Here is a 10275-nt window from a genome sequence, read left to right as displayed (position 1 = left end):
CCAGGTGCATCACAAGCAGGCCCGTCTCATCAACCCCTGCAGGATTCGCTTACACTCATTCAAGGAATACTGGGGGCATTCGTTGTACAGCACGCGGATTGCATCATCTTCCACAAAGACTCCATTCACTAAAAGGCCCCGGTTAAACAGTCCCTCCACAATAACCGTCAGGGGATCGCCACCCACCGCGTGCTGAGATGGAAAACGCGCATGATTAATACGTCTTCGGTAGGTTTCATCGTGAATGCACAACCGTTTTCCTTCCGTCACATTGTTGTCATCACCACAGCAAGAACGCGCCAGTGCCGGCTCCGTTAGGTATGATGGGAGAGAAAGTCCCATTCTCTGAGCCATAATGTCATGAAGAAGGTCAGACTGCTGCTCTGCCATGGCGATAACGTGCCCCATCAGGCGCAGCAGAATATCAGAGTCCCGCAGATTGAAAAGGGCGGCTGTCACCCCGCCACTGAGAGAAATGCGCGCCACCACGCGAGGCTCCGCTGGCATTCCCGCTTCTATATTGTGTTCCCTCAGTAAAGGACTCTGCGTCAGCACTGTCGCCCTGCTGACGGGGAGGTCTGGATGTGTCTCCTGCACGGCACGAGTTGCTGCTACCGCCAGCTCCTCCCCTGTTTGCTCACCACCCATCCTGACACGGTAGCCGCAAGTGAGTTAACTTCAGTTTGCTCCGCCTGCAAGTCCCTCTGCATCTGCTCAATCCACCGCCATGGAAAACCGGCAATGTGCAACGGCGGAGCATTTGGCCGTTTCAGCAAACAAATTGGAGAAAAGGGCTCAAACACACCCACAAGACGCTCAACAAGAAGGGGAAACACGGCGTGACTGACACGACTCAAAGAAAAGTTTCTAAATCGAAGCGTGGATGATTCCGTCGATGTCACGCCCGCGCCATATGCCATCAAATCCTCCACAGCAAAAAAAAACTGGCAAGAAGGCAGGACATAAAAACGCTTCGAGAAGGCAAAAAACCGCCACTGCAGCACCGCATCTCTCACAACGTCTTCAATCTGCCCGAGGTATTTCGTCTCGGATCCACCTGGCATATACCGTTCTTCCGGCATTTTTGTTAGAAAGCGGTCGACCACAAGCTGCGATCCGTCGGTCACACGAAGATTGCAAGAGACAAGCATGTCTGTCGCACCTTCCATCACCTTCACAAAGCGTATAATTGTCGTTGGCAGGAGTGGTGTTATTTCTGTTCCATGCATCTCCATCTCCCGGGGAGAAGAGACACGCGGACTGCTGCCACCGGTTCCTCCCCCGTCTCCTCCCTCTTCCTCCAGAAGCCCATAATACTCCGCAAAGTTGCTCATGGCAGCGCTTCCACCATCCTGAACGTGAAACGACCTGAACTTGTTCTCCTTGAGACCCAAAGCGACCAAAGCAAAAGCGAGCCGGACATCCAACGGCTGCACTGGCTCACCCCCCACAAATTGCACCAGGTCCACAATGACAGGATCACGACGACGACACTGCAAAAAAATAAGGTCCACTCTGGATATCAGTTTGTGCTGCACACAGTTGCGGTGTCCCTGGAGTTCCTGCATCGCCAAAAACAAAAACAATAATCCTGCAGCGTGCGGAGAGGACGTTTCGCAAGCGAATTATTGGTGGAGCCAAACAACTGTACCGTTAGCAGAGGGCAGCGAGCAGCGGGGAAAGTGAAGGTGGTGGGACTGTTAATGAGGGTAGATGCGCAGTGTCCCTCACAAATACGAGGCGGATGAAGTGAAACACGTCCGTCTGAACGTCATCCGCCACCACAAAGCATTGCTCCCGGTTGTAAATATTGATGAGCTCGAGCCTGGAGCAATTACCCGTAATGCGTGAAAGTATCTTTTTGCACTGATGCTGTAATTTATAGTAGATGGGCAGCTTCAGAACAGTCGATCCCCGACAGTAAAATGCAGCTGGCAGTGACACTGTGGATTCTTGATATCCACTGGCAATGGATGGTGGAGAAGAGAATTGGTCTCCCCAGTTGCGCGGCATCCATTCATTCTGAGCGTTCTGAGTATCCCGCAACTGCTTTAAAAAGTGCAACTGACAGACCTCCCTTATTTTCGCCTCCATCAGTCGACAAAGACTTTCGCAGAGTTGTCGGCACACACCAAAGTCTCCCTCGTGCTTGCTAAACAAAAGACACACCCGTTGAGCATCGTCACGTGCGTCGGCCGTCACGCAAATAAAAATCCACCGTAGCGCAAAGTGTTTCTTATTCGGCACAAAAAGAAAACCGGAGGCAGCGGCTTGAAAAACACAGACTAAATCATCCGCCAGGCAACGCTGGAAGACATGCGAAAGAGCCAATGCAGGACTAACAGCACAACTACTCGAGAACTGCTGCGTAAACTCCACGGTAAATGGATCAGCCTCAACGCATGGGGCACTAAGTAGGGCAGGTGACACGGCGAAAGCCAACAGTTCCGCAAGGCCGGAAATTTTTGGGACGGCATTCAGAACCTCCTGCGATTCTTGTGCCAACTCACGCAAATAACCTTCTTCTCGGTCAAAATCTTCATCATCATCATCGTTGCCGTTTTTGCCGTCATTTTTATTGTCATATTCAAAGCCGGTGAGGGAAGGTGCCGCCCTGGTATTTGTCGCCTCACCTTGGACGAGAGAACGCAATGCCTCGAACGGTGCCGAGTGCAGGCATTCCGTCAGACAGTGGCACGCCACACTCCTAGCGAGATCCGATGCAAGTACATCAAAAAAGCCTTGAACCGCCTTCGGCAGCTCGTCGAACGGCAAGGCCTGCCTGAAGAGTAAACTCAAATCCTTCACAGAAGATTCATTGGCGAAAAAGCGTGGTGGTATCTTCGCATCGTCCACATGGTTCTCTGGCCGATCGCGCAACAGTTCTCCAAATATTCGTCGTGTCACCTCCGCTGGTGGATTGTACCTGTCGCGCGAAAGATCTACCAGCTGCCTGGGAGCGGTCTTTACAAAGAAACGCAGCAGAAGTCGTCTTTGGGAAGCACGCAGCGCCTCATCGGAAGCAATGGGTGACCAGAAAGACATATATGCATCACTATGCTCATCTGAGCTGTGCTCGGGTGAGAGGACGCTGACGCAATCTACGTCCCTGCCATCCTCCGAGACGAGAAACAGCGCGATCCTCATGAGAAACGGAAGTGCTGCGGGATCCTCACAATCAGCACTCCCAGATTGCAGGGCCTTTAAAGTGTTCGTCGCTGCAACATCCCCCGCAACCTGCTCGGCGTGTCGGTGGATTTTCCCGTTCACCGGAAGGAAAATGGCGGGATTTGTCGGCAGTGGTCGAAGACACACAGAGCGCACCATCGACGCAATCAACGAGCGCAGACCATCTTGAAGTGAGATGCCACTGTCGTGATCCCTAAATTTGCTCTCCTGGACGTAAAGCAGGTAAGAAATGTCCACTTCCTTACAGTAGTCCTGGAACGCAGAAAAAGTCTGCAGAACATCCCGCGCAGCCACGGCCTCCTCAGCAGCTTGACAATCCACTCCGTCGCACCGCTCCTCAAGAAGTCGCCAGGCCTGGTAAAGCGAGCAAAAGGAGACCAGCAATTTGTTCAGGGCGTTCAGTAAAAATGAGGCGGAAGAGTCGGGTAAGCTCGGCCCATCCACGTCCTCTTCCTCCTCATCCGGCCTACCATACAGTCGGACCACACCCCTGAAAAGAGCCGTGGCGTCTAACGAAATAGCACGCGCAATAGCACCTCGTGCTCTCCTCAATGTAGTGTCATGGCACACACGAGGCATCACAAGAAAGGTCAAATACTTACATTCCATCGGCATAAGCACGGAAGTAAAGCGCGCATTCTTCCCCTGTGAACTTCAACCCAAATCGTCTCGACCACAGAGTTTCTGTCACCGACCCTCAGGAAGGGCTGATGCACCAACTGCCGCTGACCGATCACTCAGCGATGCAACAAAAAGAGCCACTGTCTCTCGAATTCCGTCATCACCCATTCCTCCCATTGAAGGAAGAGAACGCAATGTAACGGTGTGGGCGTGTCTAACTGACAGAAATGAAGGAAGTGACTCCAGCCGCGGAACAAATTGAACGAATCCTCCTCCCTAATCCTCCAAAGGGACCGGTCGGTCACCCGCCGCGGTTAATGGCGCAGAGGAAAACACCTTGAATGTATGGAGTACCGTGGCAACCTGAATATCCCCTGAAATATCCGCGGCCAGTTCATGTCCGTACAAAGGAGAGATAGCAAATTCAAAGGGGCGTATGAACCTGTCAATGATCACCTGCGCCGGAGGATCGCCACTCCCACCCTCCAAGGGCACCTCAACGACGTCAAATATTTCCACCGCACGGCACCCACAACACAATCGCGTGGCATAAAGTATCACCTTGCAGCACCCCATGCAATGCGGCAATCGAAAACCGTCTCGAACACGGCGTGCGAAAAATATACCCAAAAAAAGAAGGCGCAGCAAATACCCTCCACATCTCAGCAGTTCCAATCATCCAGTAAAAGGCAGAAGCACCAGACAGTACCCACGGACTCACCGAATATGGCATCAAAAGGCAGCGAGATGCCAGAGGCCAAGAGGCTCGCACTTCTTCCCCATGACACTTCCACAAATGAGTGCAAATGCCGTGCCCTGCGGCCTCTCGACCGCTTCGAGGTAACGTTGCGGCCACATGGCGACGGCTCAATGTGGCTGGCGATCAGATCCAGTCGTCGCGGCAAAACAGTACAGAGAGTAGGGTGGTGAGCCCGCACATTCGCCCCTTTGGTGCCTCCCTCCACCGCAAGAGTGAAACTCGTCCTCCCAACAGCCGCGCTTCGGGTGGCTGAAACACCTGCCCTCACACCGGCAATGACATCTGCAAGCACCTGTAATTCCTCAACACCGCCCGTCAAAAAAACAAACCAGCACTAAAACCCTGCAGCCACGCATCCCTCGTAGCCATTTACAAACTCTTTGTCCGGCAGAAACGCCTAAAAATAAATAACAAGAAGACCGCGCATTGCTGTGAAAGGACAAGAGCACGTTGCTTTCATCCTGCAACGGAGGATTATGCCTCCTGCGTAACGCGGCTACAAGTACGCGGTGCACCAACACCGAAGCGGTGGGCATGTTGCCCCATGACCCTCCCCTCCACAGGGGCCCAAGAAGTGCAACAGACCATCCTCCCATCAAAGAAAAGGCCCAATGGAGCGGGCACTGCATTGTGCGGACCACACAACAGAAACACCCTCAGGGAACGAATGCTCTTGAATGCCCTTCAGAAGGGGCCAGCGGGTTGGCCGTGAAGCCAACAGACACCGGAGAGCCACCTGCTCTGCACGCATCCAATGACGCAATCGAGCGCGCAATCTTACAGGGCACATCAACCAGCCTGTTCTCGTCTCCGTCTGTGCGGGCACGACAGTCCTGCCATCATCTTTCGCCCTCACAAAGTATTCCACAGGGTCCTTTGAGCCAGAGACCACCACACGGCGATATGCCACCGGACGAGTGCTCTCCATACCGCACAAAATAAAATGTTCCCACGTCGAGGACCGCAGTGAAAACGAGCATAACGATGAGCAACACGGGTGTTCTCTGTGCCGTAACTCATCACAACACTCTGTCCTCCGTTGGTTCAGGCCTCTGCCACACAACGAGACACAGATGTAACATCATTTACACGCAACAGAGTGAAATACGCAAGAACAGATTCATGCAGGACGCAACAACCACCAGCCCACTCAGCAGCTGTTGTGGCAATATTCCGCGAAACATGATCCACGCCCACAGAGAACTTGTTGTCCAGTTGCACAAACAATTGATGGGTCAAGCAACGTGGGCCCATGAGCGACAACGCCAGTCGATATTAGGCCTTGGAGCCGCCAGTGAGAGCCATTGATTGGAACAAACACCAAAGCCACCAGCGGCCAAAAAGAGCTGCGACAAGGCACTCGTAATTCAATCAAAGAACGGATTCGTCTCGTCCAGGAAGAAGAAAGAATAAATAATATTTTTCCTCCTCACGGTGCCTTCCAGCAATAAAACACCATCATGCGATCCGCCCCTATCGGCATTACTCAGGAGCACGAGGCCTCTGCAATGTGTAGAGGGCCATGCAATCAAGCGGATAAGAGACGCTCCACGGTGGCACTCAGACTCCTCCCAGGCAACGCATCAACCAACCGCGAGCAGCATGCCTCTTCATGGGCTCTCCGTTTTGGTTCCAACCGAGACGGAAGGCCTTCGTCGCTCAGCACCAACCCCGCGTTGCATCGTGTCGTCAGATAAAACAAGTGAGGATGGCAGAGTACATCATCGGGGAAGTCGCCCTCAAACGTGGGAAACGGCATCGCACCCGCCGGAAACAGGTGCGCATGATGTCCCTCCACGTCAGCCGCGCAGCCTGCCAGATGAAGGAAAACTCGGTGAAACGGAAGTCAGCGCACTCACCTCCACCCCAGGCAGTTTTATCAGGAAGATCGAAACATCAATTCGGGGCTACACACTTCTTGAGGAATATCGTGACGCTCTGACACGTCCACGTGCATTTCCACACAACGTCCTACTTCCTTTTTCCCCCTCTGCATGCGTCCGCATCGTCTCTTAAGCCACATTCAGGAAAGATCGGATGGCTAGTGGCACCTGGTCAGCCAGCGCCATTCCATTCCTTAAAGCAAGAAAGCTGAAAGCCTCAAAATCACTGGCCATCAATCAGTGATGCCGTTGGCACAGGACCTCCTCGGGCCAACGCCACACACTTGTTCCGGAGCACATGTTGTCCCATGCCTCGCTGACGCCGCCCTCAGCATCCCCTACAGGTACACCGTGCACTCACTCCCAAAATACAGGTGTGGGCCACACCTCAAGAAAACTGCACAATGCGCCTGCAAACTGCTCGTTGAAAGTTGTCGTGCTGGGTGTCAGGGGCAACGCAATCACACTTCGCGGCTCCTCAGAAGATCAAAAAGGTGGCAACCATCATTCAATTGGGATGGGCTTCGCAAGCCCCTTGCGACTTTTGTACGATGGGGTGCTTCAGTGCATATGAAACCTTGACCGCGGGACGGAATGCCTATGCGCTCTAAAAAAGTGAGCAGGAACTCACGGGAGAAGGATACATAATATAGCGGAAGCAAGATGCCACGAACAAAAAAGAACGGTGAAAAATTATATGGAGGGATATACATAAGAAAATAGGCGTTGATCAATGTGTAGATATATCGATATGGGTATGAGCATAAAAACGATACTTTATTCATTGATGCATCTGTATAGATATGGATGTATCCCTTCGTTCCCCTAAAATTTGACAGATTGCTTGGTTTCCTGATTTATTGAATTGCCATTTTATTGGCTGCACATGTATGTAGATAGGCATTTAGATGTCAGTACTAATATCTATTCAGTGCTGTTGATATATATATTGCTACTATTCCTCGTGTCTTCTCAAATAAATACGAAGGCCCACACGCCAGCCACCATCGCAAAGCACGTCCGCCCAACGATCGGAGATGTGAAAGAGAGCCCGGCACCCGAAGTGGGAGCCGCAGCGGAGGCCGTGAAGCACACACCACCGCTACGCACCCGCCCCGGGGACAGTGCGGTGGCTCGATAATCCGTTGCCGCCAAGAATCAATAAAACAACAAATCACAGAACCAACCAAACATGGACGCCATAAATGAGAAAAGGAGAGGAGGGCAGCCTGCCAGGAGAAAATACGGCCTGCCGCATCTGCGAGGAGTCCCGTGCCTTCTCGCCGCGCGGAGATACTGCTGGGACAGAGACCTTCCACTTCAAAGTGGAGACACACCAATATTTCCGTGAAGCACGGCTTCCCCACTTCTCCAATGTCTGCTCCATGCTTTTTTCTGGGCGCCTGCAGAGCCGGGCAGCGGAGTAAATGCCGACCTGCCCCTCCGCACAGCTCCGGTCGGCCGGTTTTCACAATGCCCGGTCGATGCCCGTGGCGTGCCGTGCGGTAGCGGGTCAGTCAGGCATTGCTGTGGCGCTGACACCCGCATGCTGGACGGCGAAACTAAACTGGTGGGGATCCCATCGGGCTGTCGTCACCGGGCAACGTGCGCCTTCTCGGCGGCCTGACCTCTCTGCCGTCATGACATCGGCGACAGCGTGACGTTCACCAACGCATGTGTGTGCGTACCACTTTGGGCTCACGGTGCACTGTTTCTCGGTGGCATTCTCCTCCTGTGCAGAGGCGGGGTTTCTATGTGGGTTTGATGTTCTTCATGCGGAGGTTCGAGCTTTGCAGCACGTGGCTATTTAATCTCCATTTTTAGTGTCACGACTTTCTTTCTGTCGGGTGTTTGTGCCGTGTGTGGGTGGTCAACCCCCGGCACTGCCCGCCTGCCTGTCGCATCAAGGGCATTTACGAAGTGCTTCCTTCTTCGGTGCCGACCGTGGCTCTGTGCTGGAGTGTTCGTGTGCTCGTATGCGGGATGGTGGTCCCGCCTTCGCTTGAGCCCCGAATTCACAGTACGTGCATTCGAACGGGGTGGATGCCGTCAGACCGTCATATTCCTGGCAGCGCCTTCTAGTTGTCGGAGGAACTCTTGCTTGTGGAAGTGCCGAAGATAAAGTACGATTCCGGCTTGCCCTTCGTACGACACCGTGTGGAAACTGCATGGGAGTGGCTTCGGCCTGGGCCGTGCAGTCTGCGGCGGAGGTGCGATCGGTGTGCCGTCTCTCGCTCTCGTCCTCGCTCAGGTGCTGGGCGGTGCTTCCGGTGGGATTTCTGGCGGTTCCGACTCACCGGGAAAGTTAACTTTCCACAGCGCCTGGTAGCGCGTAATGCCATGGGCGTTAACCATGTGCGTCACGACACCAGTGCAGCAACTGCAGTGCTTGCCGCACACCGGGCAGTCTGCCGGCCGTCGGATCGTGGCGTAGTGGGGTTCAGCGGGAGAAGGAGGCGTTTCCGTGCGAAGTTCTTTGCGTGTCTTCTGTGCGGCATCCGCGCCGCACCAACAGCATTTTCTCGGGATGGCGGGTTGCAGTGGTCGTAGCAGCCATCCGTATTGTGTGGGAAACTCCGGTGCGGAGGCGGTCCAGTGCGGCCTCTTCCCCACGAGTGAGGGTGGCGTCCGTGCGCGTGAGTTCCCAGTCGCCTGATACAGTGGAGCGGCAAGCTTCTGGCCTGAGCTGTCGGGCACAAATAATACCTTCGGCCAGTGCGACGATGCCGGTGTTCCATGTGCCTCTGAGCTGTGCGAGGTCGGACGCCTCTTTGGCTTATGCATCACATGCCTCGTTCTTGGGTATGTCGCAGTGGCCAAAGACAAGTTGCAACCGTGTGTGCGCTACTCGGTACTGCTGGCGAGAAAAAAGGGCTACGTCGACGATGTGAGTCACCAGGTGGGCCAGAACCGTCGACGTGTGCTCGCGTGCTTCCACGATTCGACGAGAAGGCGCATAGACGCACGCTGCCGTGGAAACAGTCTCGGTGAATATCGTACTCTCCGTGCTAACACCACACCGCTCTGTGTCTGCTGTGGTGCATGAATTTCGCAGGGCCATAGGGGAATTGGGAAAAGAAGGAATTCCTCGTGAAGGCATCCCCGTACCAGCGTGGCCAATCCGCAACAACATCCCTTGCCTGTGGAAGGCGGTGCGTCAACTAAGTCAAAGGCAGCGCCGTGAAGGGATGTGCAAATTGCCGGAAGTGGCCGTCACACCTCCTGCACACACAAAATTGCGGGCCGTAACGGGCAACGAATCCCAATGCCGCGTCATCCAAGGCCCCCACGCTCCACGCGCACACATGAGGGATCCTGCCATGGCGGCGGTGCGCTCGAGGACAAGTGTGGAGCGTGACTGGGATGGCCTGGTCCGTCACTTCCACAGCTAAAGAGACAACGATCACCCCGTGCACTCGCCACAACGAAATAAGCCGGAATCACGGCAATGCGTCGTGCCTCTATACATAATCCCGCTCGAAAACTTTCCTGGAAACCCGGAGCCCTGCTCCCACTCTGTCGCCGCTTTGCTTCTGTGGACTGTAACGCTTCCTGCATGTAAACCCGCGGTAAGGCAGAGCTGCAATTCATTACTTCCACTAGGCGGTTCGCTGGATCCTTCCTTCATTGCACAAAACGAGCGTTGGGTTCCTCGCACGCAACTCCATGAAATTACAGTCCGATACAACACAACATCAGCAGTAACAAGAGCGACAACTCAATCCCTTCCACACAGTCAGCGTGAAAAGGGAAAAACTCCTGGAAGCACCCGATCAAAATGAAAACAAATCGATAGAAACAACGAACAACAACACTGTCGGT

General features: G+C 53.9%; 1 pseudogene, besides 1 other annotated feature; it reads right to left on the bottom strand.

The window, feature by feature from the left end:
• Positions 1-10275: part of a sequence feature (areas not merged during assembly with more than two copies in the genome that could not be assigned to a particular haplotype) that runs on past the window's edge.
• Positions 13-6753, bottom strand: Tc00.1047053511185.150 (annotated as a pseudogene).

Source organism: Trypanosoma cruzi, genomic scaffold (assembly GCF_000209065.1).
Source record: "Trypanosoma cruzi strain CL Brener 1047053517065 genomic scaffold, whole genome shotgun sequence".
Classification (NCBI taxonomy): domain Eukaryota; phylum Euglenozoa; class Kinetoplastea; order Trypanosomatida; family Trypanosomatidae; genus Trypanosoma; species Trypanosoma cruzi.
This window is presented reverse-complemented; position numbering and strand designations above follow the sequence as displayed.